Source organism: Falco naumanni, chromosome 1 (assembly GCF_017639655.2).
Source record: "Falco naumanni isolate bFalNau1 chromosome 1, bFalNau1.pat, whole genome shotgun sequence".
Lineage (NCBI taxonomy): Eukaryota > Metazoa > Chordata > Aves > Falconiformes > Falconidae > Falco > Falco naumanni.
Window position 1 is genome coordinate 121,823,100 of NC_054054.1, and position 15,242 is coordinate 121,838,341.

At 45.3% G+C, this 15,242-nt stretch overlaps 1 long non-coding RNA gene across 2 annotated transcripts; it reads left to right on the forward strand.

Annotated features, from left to right (window-relative positions):
• Positions 1-874: 874 nt before the first annotated feature.
• On the forward strand, positions 875-14,550 carry LOC121082462. Of its 2 annotated transcripts, XR_005826033.1 has the most exons (5): positions 875-2,972; positions 3,124-3,253; positions 7,920-10,534; positions 11,156-11,355; positions 12,292-14,550. It is a non-coding gene; the product is annotated as an uncharacterized LOC121082462 (long non-coding RNA). The 2 variants fall into 2 exon arrangements; XR_005826032.1 differs by having other exon boundaries at positions 7,920-11,355.
• The last annotated feature ends 692 nt before the right edge of the window (positions 14,551-15,242 follow it).

Consider the following 15,242-nt stretch of genomic DNA (forward strand, 5'->3'; position numbering starts at 1 on the left):
ACACAGGAGGGTGTCTGTTGGCATTGAGTTACGGCAAGGAAAATCCTTTAAGGAAAAAGGTCGTGGCTGTGGAAGAGCTCAGGCTGTGCAGGACTGGGCTCTCCCGAAGCTCCGGAAACGCCGCTGTGCCGTGGCCTGCCAGGTCTTTGCTGGGAGCTGATGGGATTCCTAACACCCAGCTCAAGAAATTCACTGAGCCAGAAAGGTTAATGCGTACTCTAAACCAAGCACCAACATTCAGTGGCCTTTTTGCAAATATTACCCCGAGCGACTTGTGTCTGGCTCTGCCTTAGGCCGGCTCAGGAGCCCGTGTCCACTCGGCACTCCTGGTCCTCAGGCGCCGTCCGCGCTGCCCCGCTCCAGGGAGCTCCGCCTGCGGCAGGGAGCGCAGCCCCGCCGGCTCCCACAGACACCCGTCGGCTCCGGCTTTGCGGCCAGCTTTGCAAAGATGTTTAGCAGCTTAAACGTGTTGATGGAGTTAATGGGAATTAGGCACCTAACCTACTTAGATGCTGCTATAAATGCTGCTAGGCATGTTTAGGTACCTAAATACCTTAGTAAATCTTTCCCCTTACTGCTTGCAATGATAGCGTACCAAAAATCAAATACCAATGGATAAAGCCTAACCTTTGTCCTCTGTAACCAGCTTTGCCTTTCCCTGGGGATTGTTTTCCTGTCATACTAAAAATACCAGCCATCTCACAGCTTGTACCGTCCAGATCCTGTTGATATCTTTTGGTTGTTTGATTATTTTTTGCTCATCCTACATTTTTTCCCCCAAACAGTGGCTGATGTTGCCATGGATTTAATAAGTTGATATGTTCATATCACTCTTTACAGGTAAGTTATTTTATTACAAGATAATAGTATTGAATTCTCTTCCCACAAAGATGCAATGAGTTTTGTATCATTCATCATTAAATCATATCATTCAAAAAAACTGAATGGGCAAATGTTGCAAATAGAGCCTCATGTTTCCAAATATGAGGATGGGATGTTGAAATCTAATAACCAGTAATGATTCTGTCCCCGTGGTACAGTATCTGGGCTAAACCCAAACTGGTTAAATTTAAAGAGACTAGATGAAAAAAAATCTTTATCCCTCCTGTTCCCAGTTACGTTTTGGGAGGTTAGTGTGTCCCCTGCAAATTCTGTCCCTGAAGCCCTAAGGCCATATTTGATCTGATGTGTATGGTAAGGATCACCATTTACAACTTCCAGGATTAGCTGAGCTTAAACATGTATAGGGTTAACTCCTGTCTGAGGGTATTTTCTTGCGTTAGAGCATATGTATCTTCTAGGTTCTGCTATTCTCAGCGTAACAGAAAGGACAAAGCTCTGTTTAGTAGTTACAGTGGTGCTCAAGACTCACAGAATTTAGTCCAGCACCTTTTCCAAAACATCCATAAGCTATATTCTTCCTTCAAGTCATGAAAGATACCGATGAATAGAGATACTGAACTGCAACTACACGATGCCTTATGATTCACTGTGGGCTGCAAACGGGGAGTTTGCTGAAATGATCCCTCATCTTGACAAGGAAGAATCCATTTTCTCAAGACTCATTATGGGGGATACCGGTTTGATTCCCAGGCTTCTTGACTCAAAGCAAACTGTGAAAAATCGGTAGTTTTGTCACTGCTTTGAATAAGTCACAGTTTCACCCTGACCCCCAAAAGCCACACATGGATCCAAAATGTCTTAGTCTCTTTTTAAGTACCCTGCTCTTTAGCTATTAGGCAGTCAATATTTCTGTATGGCTCAATTATTATTGTCATCAAGAACAATCCTTGCTCTTGTACATGAAGAGAACTTATTAAAAAGTATGATTAAAATGGAAAAAGAAATAAAATTATGTTTGCAGCCTAAAATAAAATATAACCACAGTAGCGCTGATACGGGAAAGAGAAAGGATCTTAGGAAAGGCAAAGCATTGGGGTTCCTTCTAACATTTTCATTTTCACTTGAAAGGCTGGTAATGCATCACCATTCCTTTCCAACTCCAATGGGCTGAGAAAAGCAGGAACACGGAGCTCTCCAGGGATGGCGACACTTTCTGTCCCCAAGCAGCAGGCTTTTTCATCTCCGGTCTGTGCCATTGAGAACCCTAATGGTAGATACTGTAATGAGCCACCATGGGGGTTACATGTTCCGAGTGAAAGACAACTGTACGTAATTGATGTCATGGCACGAGCAGGAGCAGAGAAGCCCATTAAGAAAGCTGCCTGTCACTCTCACAACATTATTCCTTCAAATTAAATGCAAAAGTGTTGTAAATAATTAAGATACAGAGGAACAGGAAACAGGACGCCAACAGTGTTGAAGTGTGACTGTCTTGTTATTCGGCTGTTGGAAAGATACAACCAAAAGGAGTCATTTTGTTCTTAAAGGAAAACATGTCAATGCAGTTAATCTCATCTCACTCATTTCTCCATCTGCTCATCTTTGGGAATGCAATCCAGTCACCTGAGCCTAAACGCTGATGCATACGCTTAACCCGTTCTGCCTTCAGGTGCTGAAGCAGCACTGTAATACAGGCTCTGGCGTTGCGATAACCATTGAGAGTCCTGCAGTGAGCGACACAAAACCCAAAAATCAAGTCAAAGTCAAGTACACCAACAGGGAAGTCCTGCAGCTGGCTGAAGATAATGGAAAAGTCTGGTTTGCTGTTGTGCTCAGAGGTACAGAACTGGTGGTTGGTACCAAACTGGGAGGGCTGTTGCAGCCCGGGTTTGCTGTCGTTGCTTGTCCCGACTGTTCGGTGTACAGAAATGAATCTGCTTAGAAGTGAACAATTTCAGGAAAGCGAAGCAAAAGACCTTAGGAAGTTCACCGATTCATGAAAATATAGATTCCCTCTTACAAGAAAACTTGTTAGCCATCAGGAATGAAGTTTTGCTACGGGAAAGAAAACGAGTAGTGGGTGCTACAAGAGGACTCCTCCAGGCCAGGGACAACTATCGCCCAGAGAGGTGAGCAGCACAGCAGGGTAATTACCAATTTGATTTCTGAGCTGGCTGAGAGAAATTACTGCTCTCCAAGTAAGGAGAAGTAGAAAGTATCTAGTTTCTTTTTTGTTTGGTTTTTTTTTTGTTGTTTTTTTTTTTTTTTTTTTTTCTCTAGCCAGTAAGGAATGGCAAGCCAAAAGCCAAGGGACTCTGCAGCTGGGAGTGAGGACCGTGGCATGCAGTTGGGTGCATCATCACCTCCTTGAGTGCACGAGAGCTGGTTCCTGAGACAGGCTTGTTACCAGGTAAGCTCTTTCTTGCACTAACAACTTTTGGCTTCTTGCAGTGGAAAGTCCTCAGTCCAAAAAATAAATGTTTGCTCTGTAAAGGTACTGACAAACTCTAGCTCCAGGCAGGAAGGTTGAATGAGTAGAGACATGCACAGAATTGCCTGTAGTTCCTGGCTGAAACCAGGGCCACAGCACAGCCTCCCCTCCTCTGCACTATCTGCATTCGGTAGTTGTTCAGGTACTGGTGCCAACACAACATCCGTCTGTAGCTCTCCTCCCGCCCTGCCCAGCGCCGATGGATCCCCTGGAGTGAAGCAGTTCTCAGCTGCCAGGCCCCTGTCCTCTGCCATGTTCCCAGGGGAAAGGCTGCCGCTCTGACCACTCTTGAGCAGGTAAACTGAGTTTGCAGTAATCCCAAATACCTGAGATAAGCAGCACGGCTCTGCCGTGGAGGCTGAAGGCTTTAAGAGCAGGGAAGGACGGGGTCAGATGGATGTACATGCCTTATGTCATGTGGCCCTGCCAGAGCTGCAGCCTAATTGGATTTCACAAATGTGACTTCGCTGTCTCTTGATCACAAAACCGAATTAAACCTCAAGAAGTTTCAAATAAATCCCTACCTGAAAGTTTGCCTCAAAAAGAAAATTACAGTAGTCTCTTTTCAGCTCCTCCTCTGCCCCAGAAGGCAAGAAAAATGAAAACTTCAAAGCAAAACTATTGCTTTAAAACAAATATGAAGAGAAGCAAAGCACAACCAGCAGAGCTGCTGAATTCCTGGGTGCACTGAATAAAATCAGTCATGTGATAATGATGGGATTTTCTAGAACACCTTTTAGGCATGCAATTTCTGTGTTAAATCTATTCAGACATCCCCAGAACATCTGTTTCTTCTATGAAATAGGAATAACAGCCTCTTTTTACAGGGCATTGACAGCTACAGATAAAAGCATGGTAATTGCTTGTAGTGACTATTCCCTAACAAGACATTTTCTTGAAAGTTAACCTGTCAAGATCTTTAAGACTATCGCACATCTACACACAGATTCTGGATAAGAACCTCAGCCGTGATAGCTGTGTGCCACTTCACACCGTTTGGGGAGGTAGGGTACTTGTTAAAATCATAGATAACGGTGGGATTCCAGTAGATTCAAGCCTTCCTTGAAGCCAGATCACAAGCGAGCTGCTGCCTGCCGTTGGGCTCGGAGCGGGAGCAGAGCTGCCCGGTCCCTCTGCTTTGCTGTTAATGTGACCTAAAATCAGCCGGAGCTGCTCTAGCGCACTGGTGCGACGGGCTGCGCCAGCTCCCTTCGGGGAGGTGCTGGAACACCTGCTGAACCACCGGGTAGCTCAGGAGGAGGGGAGCCAATTACGGCGGATGCCCGGGAAGATCCACAGCTCTACAGCAACATGGGTCCCAGCCGCTTTTCATCTGCAGCTCCCACTTGCTCTATGTATATTCATGAGTCAGGGTGCAGAGAAGATGAAAAGGCTGCTAGCAGACTTCTCCCTGGAGTCACCGCTTGGAATGGTACCACATTTCCAGGGAAGCCTCCCCTGCGTTCATAACAAGGCTGTTCTCATGGGAACGCCATCGTTCCTCCGTAATTTTCAAGGCAGGCAAACGTTATCCTTATTGCCCAAATACTGAGGGACAAGGGGAAGCCACTAAACCTCATCTGCTTTGGTTAAGATCCAGAGCCAGAGTGAAATTTTACCTCTTTTGAAAAACCCAGCGGCAACATTGCGGTGGTTTTGGTGGGTGCCAGGCTGTTCTGGTCTGGCTGGCAGCTGCGTGAACAGCTGGGAAACAGTGTCTGAAAACCAAGGGACAGGGAAACCTGAGCTGCTCTCACACAGGGCTCTAGCAGAGCAAAATTCTGCTGCAGAAAACCTTGCTGGCATCTTGCTTTGCAACAGGGAATGGCAGCTATTGGAGCAGAAGAAAAAAAAAACCCACAAACATTCCTGAATGAAAGGGAAGTGACTTTGGAGGAGGCACCAGCTCGGAATAGCTCCTGGAATAGCTCCTGCCACCCTTTGTGACACCCTCGCTCCGTGCGGGGATGGCCAGGAACAGGCTGTCAGCGTGCTCTGTGTGCAGCTTCCTCTGCTAAGGAACAGCAGTTACTCCCCTGGAGCACCTACAACCTGGAAGAAAGCTAAATCAGACTGATGCTTTTTAATTTTGAGGGGACTGTTATAAATATTGAAAAGAAATCACATCTCCTGTTATCTGTTATAAAACTGGAAAGTTTCAAATTATTTTTCTCAGTTGATTTGCAAACTCTCATTAGTGCTGTGTGCTGATGCCTTATCATAAGGGTGTCTCTGAGTGCTGAAACATGTCTTCTCTAAATGAACCAAAAGCACAAAATTTTGTGTCTGTAGCTGCAATGTGTGTTAGAGCTACAAAATCCTCTCCTGTGAACTCATGCATATTTTACTTCTTTTAAAAATTTTCAAGCATCTTCAGCTTTACAGCAAATCCTACATTTATAATAAAGCCAGTGTTACCTTTCCAAAAAAGACAGTGGCATGGACCACAGCAGACCCATTTCTGACCCTTGTGCCACAAATGCAACATTTCCCCAGATTTCTTTGATTTTAAAAACCACTCTATGTGGCAGTGAGGTATTGCACCTGAGAAATTTCAACAGCCTAGTGAGAGTGCATTCTTCTAGTAGAGATTACTCATGAGCTACTAATCTTAGCATAATAAAGCCTTTGACTGACTTCCAAAGGACCTCAGTGCAACTCCTAAGCAAACTAGTCTCGCCTATTAGTAACCCAGAGTAATCCAGGTGTTTTCTTGGGGGAAAGTATCTTGCACAGGTTCCCTGCCCAAGCCAGACTGGTCCAGCAGCCTTTACCCACCCTGATGGGCTGAGGAAGGCTCAGTTCCCAACAGCCGCTCAGCATGCAGCAGGATCAAACCCTCAAACTCTGCAGTTCAGATGTCTTATGACAAGCAATTATCAGCCTGTTTGTCTGTGCTGGCAAGGTGGGGAGATCTGCAATAGCTGAGATCAATACCAACTCTGTTACTAAGCAGATGCCATCTCACGGCCTCTCAGCAGCTCATTAACAGGGCTTGAGAGAGCAACCAGAGGATGTTACTGAGAGGGTCAGAGGAATACAGTGTGCTGCTACAGGACTTACTACTGGAAACAAGGACCTGGCTGTCGAGTACAAGAGGCTTGCAATCCGTCCATGTCATAACAGACCTCATTACCTTATTTACATACGAAATCACACAGCTAAGTCCTGCAAATATTCACCTGGAATACAGATGTTACTCCTAAAATCCTCCTACCTGCCTCTGCAGTGAACAAGGACAGCGAGCAAGACAACCCTGATGGACAGAAACCGAGTGACTCACCCAAGGTCATGCAGCAAGCGGTGGCAGAGGCCGGGGCGATGAGCACCAGTCACCAGCCCGGTGCTTTAACCCCTGTGCTGAACTGTCTTGGTCAGTCAAGGCTGCAGATCAGGTGTAAAGGCTGAAGTCAGAAGAAAATTTTATTCTTCAAACACAGTATTAAAAAAATGTTTCCGAACTTTTCTATGTGGTAGCACACAGATCATTTCCAGTGATGAAAACTCCCGGACCACGTGTTTGATAAACATCACATTTTGGTCTGCGCCTTTCAGTGCTGTTGCACAGCTCGTCACACCCAGCTGGGGCCTCAGTCCTGAGGTGCCCTGTAGCTTAAAACCCAAATATTGTTACAAATATTGTAAACAGATTGAGATGGAATACGTGTCTCAGACCCACGACCAGGAGTGCAGGATGGAGACAGCTGTGGGAGCCGCGCACTCTGGTATCTGGGGTGCCCGGGTCTAACGCCCACTGCTCAAGGGAATTCAGAGGCTGAGACAATGTGGCCCTGCGTGCAGAAGGAACAGCTCTTCCAAGGAAGAACTCACATAATATATCAGTTGGCAAGTCAAAGAATGACCAAGATAAAATAATGACGCTGCATGTCTGAGCAAAGCATCAGAGAAATGTTCCAAAAAGTCTTGTCTAGAAGTCTGCAGCAGTTGAAGTTTTGTTTCTGTTGCATGGAAGGTTCTTGGCCACAGAGGCATTTCAGTGCCTGTTGGCCCCGTTCTCAGCAGGACAGAGAGGAATGCCCCGAGGAGCAGAACAATCATTTGGTTGTACAAGTGCAAGTGCAAAATTCTGTGAAAAGCTGATTGTACTTCATGGAGTTAGCGGATGAAATGCTGTATCCATGGTATCTAAGAAGGTGACTCATGTCACCACTATAAATATTAAGCTTGCACAGAATATATTCTGGTAAAATCTGCATTTGTACAACAAGCTTGTACTGAGGTTCTACTTCTTCCAGTGTTAATGGTGCATCTCTCAGGATGAAATGCCAGGGTAAAACAGCTGAGGCCCCAGGAAGCCATGCTCCACAAGCTCTGCTCTCCCTTTCTCAGCCATGGCACCATGCACTAACCACCGCGCTGCTGCCAGCAGAGCCCTGAGCTGGGCATCGTACCCCTGGCAGCATCATACCCCTGGCAGCATCATACCCCCGGCAGCAGGCAGCACGCCCCAGGCTGAGCACATCAGCGTGCATCATTATAAGTGCATGAAGTTGGTGTGGAAACATCTCTGTGTACAGCTTTAAAAGCTTAATGCCATAATTGTAATTCAAAATATTTACTTCAGCACAGGAACAAGTCACTGGCCCCTCTCTGATGCTGCCTGTGCTATCGGCCGTTAAGAATAAAGTGATACCGCCTGGAAAGAAAAGTAGCCGTGAATGGGGTAATCATTAAACAGCTGCATGCCAGCCTATTTGGGTCTTTCCTGGGAAGCAAGGACATTGCACTGGAGTATCTGGAAGTTCCTAGAAGAAACAACAGACCTCATAAGGTAAAGACATCAGGCAGAGCTCTGCTGGCAATCTGGAATTTGCATCAGCAAATAGCTCTGGGTGTTTGTGCTTGGAGAGGAGCTGTAGCTTGCCTCCCTTGGCAAAAAGGGAAGGGAAAACCAGGCAGCCTCTCCACGCTGACAGAAGTGCTGCTGAGCTCGGGAGCCCTCCCTCTCCTTTGCTAGCTAAATGTTGAGGGACAGGAGGAAATCAGTGGGGAAAAGAGTATTGTATTTGTGGCTGCTCTGTAGTCAAGGCCTTTAAGTGATATAAATAGGACTTTAAAAAAAAAAAATATACTGAATTCTTTATGACTTTTAGGAGATACAAATAACGAAGAACCTTTTTTGCTTCCCTTGTTTAAATATTCCTTGGTTCAGTGAAGGTGGAAAAAAGTCAGAAAGCTGAGTTGGGTCAACATTACAAGCCTTTGGGAAAAAAAAATAGTAATAGACTAGCACCTCTCCTCCACCCAGGGTCACAAAACAGATGAAATCTAGTGGCTTCGGTAGTTTTTTGCATGCGTTATTATATATCTTGAGAGTCTGATGAAATGGAAAGATAATAAAATTGGAATCCTATTACTATGTATGTTTCGTGAGATTAGTAATTTCACAGTATATTAATTTTTTCCTAGATTAAATGTGTAACAGCACTTGATTTAACAGCGAAGCACGGGTAAGACAGTATTCCAACATTGCTGTGAACATCTGTTCTGAGTTACCACAATTCCAGCTGAAAAACAAATATTTCCACTATAAATCAACCAAAACATCATCCTGAGTGTTGTAACAGATGCAAAATGATTCTGACTCCCTCTGCCCTGTGGTTTGGCTCTTTCCTTAAAATTGCTGTGAATATATTTATTTACACGCTTCAAGAAATACACATCTGAAATGGCTCTTTAAGCTTATGTAGAATATGTCCAATGTTACTCCAAAGCTAATAGTCAGTTGATAGACTATCTTAGTAACTCCAGATACTACTATTAGCATAAACTCTAGTTACAGCTTTCCAGATAAACCTGGTCCACAGCAACACTTAAAGTCCTGCTCGAGTGTTCTGAACACTTCAACCCAATTCTACTAGAAATGATGACCTGGAGTTGGTGCAAACGTGGGTACTTGTTTTGATTTTCGCTTTCGTTCTGTTCTGGTGTGCTTTGGTGGGTTTTTTACCCGCATTGTTACTGCTGCTATTCATCTTTAGTTTCATGAGCTAAATGAATCAGAGGAGATATTGATTTACCTGGGATAAAGAACTGAGATTTGTTTACTAAACATGAAATTTGGAAAAAGGCTTTGCAAGAGACTTCCTGGTTAGTGGTTTCAGTATGTGAATAAAATGGCTTGTTTAGGCAGAAGCTGCGATTCCGTACTTTGTTTAATCACATTAAGCTGCATCTGACCAACTCTGATTAAAGATGCTTTCCTTTTTTGAAATATTCATGCAGAACAGATAAGCCAGATCAGGAGAGAACTGAACTACGGTATCATAAATAACAACACAGTCTTGCAGGGGGGAAGGAGAAGTCCTTTGGGTTTACCCCTCTTTGCACAAAATACACTTTGGGGGAAGAAACAGCCCTGTGTTTTGAGGATGACGTTCTGTAGTTGTTAATCATTTTCTGTCTTAAATGCTTGGAGGAAAACCAGTGTGTGTAGACTAAATATAACCGTGCCTTTTGTGATAGTTGGGAAATGGGAGCTGCAGGCTAGTTAACCAGCCCATAAACAGGAACACATGGTCCATCCAAAGATGTGATGATGGCAATCGGAGCACTTAGGGGAAGTATCAGGACCCAGCTCACACTGTCACTGTGACAGCAGCATGTGTCAGACGGGGGTTTTCAGGGGTCTGTGTCAAAGTGAATGGAAATCATATGGGGGGTCCAGCCATAAGCACCTGCATCCCCTTCAGAGGTGTCAAAATTATTATAAAAGTCTAGGACCACATTTTCTAAAGGCAATTTGTTAATTAAGGCATAACAGTTAAAAAAAAAAAAAGTTGGCATATATTTAAAACAGCATAAGAATGTGTATTTTGTTCAACATTTCTATTTGTAAAGAGATTGAAACACATTCTATATGCAGTAGGCTGCATGCCTTTTATGGCATTATACATTTGCTTTATATATTGTTAATTAGACCTAATTTGGCCCTTGAAAAGAAAAATCTCATTAAAATTCTGATCAGTGATGTTGGCAAGCAGCCATCCAAAAAGCCTCTATTTCTTCCTTTGATAAGTTTGAAACTGCTATAACAAACAGTAAAAACAAGATCACAGCCTTCTTTCTCATGCCAATCAACATAATGTATTCTCCGGGTCAAAGCCATTTAAGAGAAAATACAGGAGGAGGACATCTTTATTTCCTTGTATACATGCTGTCAGATGGCTGCAGAAAACTGTAAGTATGTTTGTGCCCTTTGGCAGCTTAAAAAAACAACCCCAAAAAACAAAAGACTGCCTATGAAAATGCTAGTTGTGAGCCTTCAAAAACAACTTACTCTGCAAGGAAATTAATTAAAGATTTTTTTTAAAAAAAAAAGATTTAAAAATGAATGGGAATAAAAATAATACAAAGCTGGTATAATATTAAACTAGTTATGTCTGATATTTTCAGTACAACTTTCTGCCTGATGCTTTTGATATAGTTTAAATTCTAAACGCCTGGCCACGAAAACATACAGACAAGAATATCTTCAGTCCAAATACAGTCAGTTATGCACCCACATCACTGCAGATCAGAGCAGATAACTTTAAAAGAAAACTTGGCATTAAAAAATAAAGTCAAAGACAGAATTAAGCAACAAACAATAGCAATGCTTCTGTGCTTCCTTGTGTCCGCACGTTTATCGAAGGGTTATTATAATACAGCTGCCAGCTATCGTCGTATTCGTCCCAACTAACTGAAACCTTTCACTTCAATGCATAAAAACAACTTTACGAAGCTGAACGCTGTTTGAAATGGCAAATATGATGCATCTCTTCTGTTGTACGTCTTTTCTGTACACATCTGTCCTCGCAGGAGATGTTAGCAATTAATCTAATCCTTCAGAAGATAAAAAAGGCAGCAGGACTTTTGCAGAGCTGCTGAGCCCAGCGGAAAGGAGAGGTAGGAGGACTCACAGTTTGAACGCTCCGAATCCGTTCCTTTCCCTCAGAGCACAATCCCCAGTGTGCAGCTGCTCCATCCTGCGTCACAGCACGCGGCAGCCCTGGACACTGGTAAGACAAAGCCAACATATGATTCTGGGAAAATACCTCCTTTTTCTTTTGATAAACACTCATACGACTGAAATCCAGCTTTGGGATGCTCTGTATCAGTAAAGGTGATTCCACGTTTGAATATACATTAAAATATCCAAGTTACTAATACTCCATTTTTTTCAAGCCCTTTTAAACTGTAATCTTTACAGATCTAATCAGGCTTTCTGTATCAAATAAAGTAGGGAGATATATGCACGGAATCCAGGGTACATTTGCCTCTTAAGACAGTGTTCATTGTTACTGTCTCTGTGTTGCATTATGATACTTGCATAAGCAGGTTTCCAAAAACCTGGGAAGCCGGGTACACTCATCTTCAACATATTCAATGTGCCTGTTCTGATACTGAGATAGCAACTAGTTTCCAACTGAAAGTTCTGATGAGAGATTTAAAGAGAATGAAATGGGCCACACGAGAGACGATAATTTAGGAGAATCCCCCTGGCTGAGCTAGGGAAGGGGACTGCTGGCTGACAGCAGCACTGGGAACCTGCTTTGCTGCTACCTGTAACTGGGAGTACATTAAAAAAAAGGGGGGGGAGGGCACGACCCAAAACCAGTCTCATCTACGAGTCTTCATGAATCTAAACCTGCAGGATGAACTGCATACAGATTAATAGTGTTCATTTCTGCACCACTTGCTGCTCTTCTGAAATATGTGCAGTTAACAATGATTCTTTTGTCAAGGGGACATAGCATGACTTTAATGCCTTTATGTTTAGAAGCCTGATTTTTGTCTGTAGGGATTTTCCCAGCTTTCTGCAGAAGGTCAGGCTTTCTTGCCAAAGATAAGAGAGGTTTACCATGTTTCTGTGTTCTTAATAATCTAAGCCCATGGGATCGAAAACTAGTTTGGGGTTTCTGCAATTTTTTTTTTTTTTTTTTTTTTTTTTACAGAGGGGAAACCTGGGAGCAGGGTGGATGTCACAGAACTGATCACAGAAGTACAGGACAGAAGGAGATCCCAATTCAGGGCAACCTTGCAAGCCTGAAGCTTGGGGGGGTACTAGTCAATTCAGTGAGTTTCACAGACCTCCTTGAAGAACATGGGTTTTCAGCACCAAGTTCTACAGATCCAGATCTGATAAGCCTATGCATGCAGAATGCATCAGGCTGCATTGTGCCTGACCTTCCCCAGCACCCTGCCTCCGGCAAGCGCTCTGAAAACAGCCATTTGAAGTCAGAGAAATCTGGGTCATTGACTTCAATAGAAACTCTGAATAAGGAGGAGATGCTCAGCTCCTGCACCTTTCACTCCTCCCTCCTGTTACAGCTCTGCCTGGGGATGGGCTGTTTTATTCTGTGCTCGTGGGTGCTCTTCTATCTCCAGTAAAACCAATGCCAACTTCCAAAATCAAACAGCCTGAGCATGTAAGAACAGCTATTTCTAACTGTCTTTCTGCAGCATGCAAGCCAAAAGTGAGACAGGAAGAGGAACGGAGCATAGAGGAATAAATGGAAGGATCAAGTTGTTTCTCCCATTGGCACCAGCTGGGAGTTGTCCTTATTCAGGGGAAGGTCTGCCGGCAAAACAGGCCAGCTACTCCCTTATCGCTTGTCTCAATTCAGTTCTGTCATCTGGCTGCTTACACCTACTGGGTCTAAACAATTCGCCAAGGCACCGAGGGCACTAGGTGCTTGAAGCGGGCTTGAGAGGCTGGTTAATGCTTTACAAGGCTAAGGTTGCTTTAAAAAGCATAGCAGAGTGTTTGTTCCAAAACTGTAGTCATCACTGAGAGTAACACTTGCTGAGTTCAAATCAGGTCAGCTGCCCAGGCAAGTACATGCATTTGATCTACTGTCATGGTAAAGGCTGACTGCAAACCTTGGCAGAGAAAATTATTAATCTTTCAACTCATAGCATATAAGCAATGACTAGTAATACCTATTTTTCTGAGAACTGGAATGCCTTTTGGAACCGCTCCAGATTACTTAAGAGAAGTTCCTCTGCCACCAGCCAAAAGCAGTTCCAAACCTGTCTCTCCCACATTCAATTAAACCTAACAAAAATAATAATAAATAAAATAAAAAAATAAAGCGAGGCGGGGGCAGATCATGGTTCATTCAACAAGCATTTTTCCTCTTGCAAGGAGCCACAGCAACTCGCTCAGCTGCACGCCACATGAGCAATAAACATCAATTTTTAAATAATTTAGCACTGTTGGTAGCAGCTTTCACTTGGAAAGCCAAGCAAGGGCTACATCCAGAACCTCTGCGACGATGAAGGAAGTGGAGGGCAGACTTTGCTCCTTGGTGCTTCTCAACCTTCTCTTCAAAAGCTGCTGCTTTTTAGCTCCACGTAGGGTGTGGGTATCTGAACATCCTCATGTGGCTTTTTATGTACTTCTGAGTTCTGTGTTAAATATAGCTGGAGATGTGCCACCATCTGAGGCCAATCTGGGATCATTTCACTGGTTTAGGATGAATTAAAACTAAAACAAAGGCTGAATCTTGAGCCTCTTCAAATTCTCAGATTCTCTCTGGTTTTCTGTGCATCTCACTCAGTCCTTTCATCCATCACTTTGGCTCCTAAAGGGCTGAGATGGGGCTCACTACCAATAAACCAGTAGCTATTTAAGGTACTGGGAAGCATTTGCTTTTCCAGTCTGTCCTGTGCCTGACCCAAAAGCTTGTTCTCCTGTATTATTTATCCTCTCCGCCTTGTAGCTTGTTATCCATCCCCCTGCTTTTGTAGTGCTTTTCTCCGCACAGGACATATTTAAAAGAAAACAACCTAACAGAGGAATTTGGTGACATCAGCAGCCCAGCTGCGACTGTATGCATACCTGATCAGGGAAGTTTTGCTCAGGTTTGAGAGGCTTCTCCGACTGCACGTACAGTACTGGCTCCTGTTTAACCCTGGGACAGACAGGATGAGGCGGGCAGAGGAAAGGGCTGGATTCTTCAGACCAGTCTAGATTTAAATGCATGTGGAGCTCTAGGTTACAAGGTGACTGCAACAGACCTGTCTTCCCCCACAGGAGCAGGCATCCTTCCGCCTGGCAGTGTCAGCATTTCCGCTAAGCCGTGATTATTGCCCAGCCTTCCTGGCCCAGTTTTATCTGTGTTTATGGAGAAAATACAAGTAGGTCCCCTGGAAGATACTGGTTAGATGGATCCCCAAAGACAATGTCACCTAAGCTTTCTGTATAGGTAAGAAAAACTGCAGAAGTCGTTTCAAGCTGTGCAAATGCAGTAGGGAAGAGAGTGGGACTCAGGGGGCCCTTACTGCTCCCCACAGCTGCGGGGCAGGGGCTGTAGGTGGGGGGCGTCCGTCTCCCCTCCCGAGTAACAAGCGACAGGACAAGGGAGAACGGGCTCAGGCTGCAGCGGGAGGTTCAGGTTGGATGTTGGAAACGTTCCTTCCCTGGAAGGGTGGCCCAGCGGTGGAGCAGGCTGCCCAGGGAGGCGGTGGGGTCACCGAAGCGCCGATGCGGTGCGCAGGGCGTGGGTGGGGGTGGCAGCGCTGGGTTAAAGGTCCGTGACCGAGGTGTCCCGTGCGCAGCGGGGAGCACAGGTCCCTCGGGCGCGGTGCTGCAGGCTCTGCCCGCACCGAGCCCCGCGCCGCTGGGAAACGTTTCACACGGCCTCGGCGGGGACAACCCCCGCCCTTACTCCGCGTTGCACGCTGGCGGGTCGGGGCGCCTGGCGGGCTCGCAGCCCAGATACCCCGGGAACGGCCCCCGCTGCGTCGCCCGGTTCCGCCGTTGTGCTGCGGGGCCCGGGGGCGGGGCGGGGGCGGGGCGGCTCACGGGGCGGGGCGGGGGAGCGCGGGCCCCGCCAGGAGCCGCCGCCGCAGCGGGGGAGCGCGCGGCCACCCGCGCCTCCGGGCCCTGCCATTGGCCCAA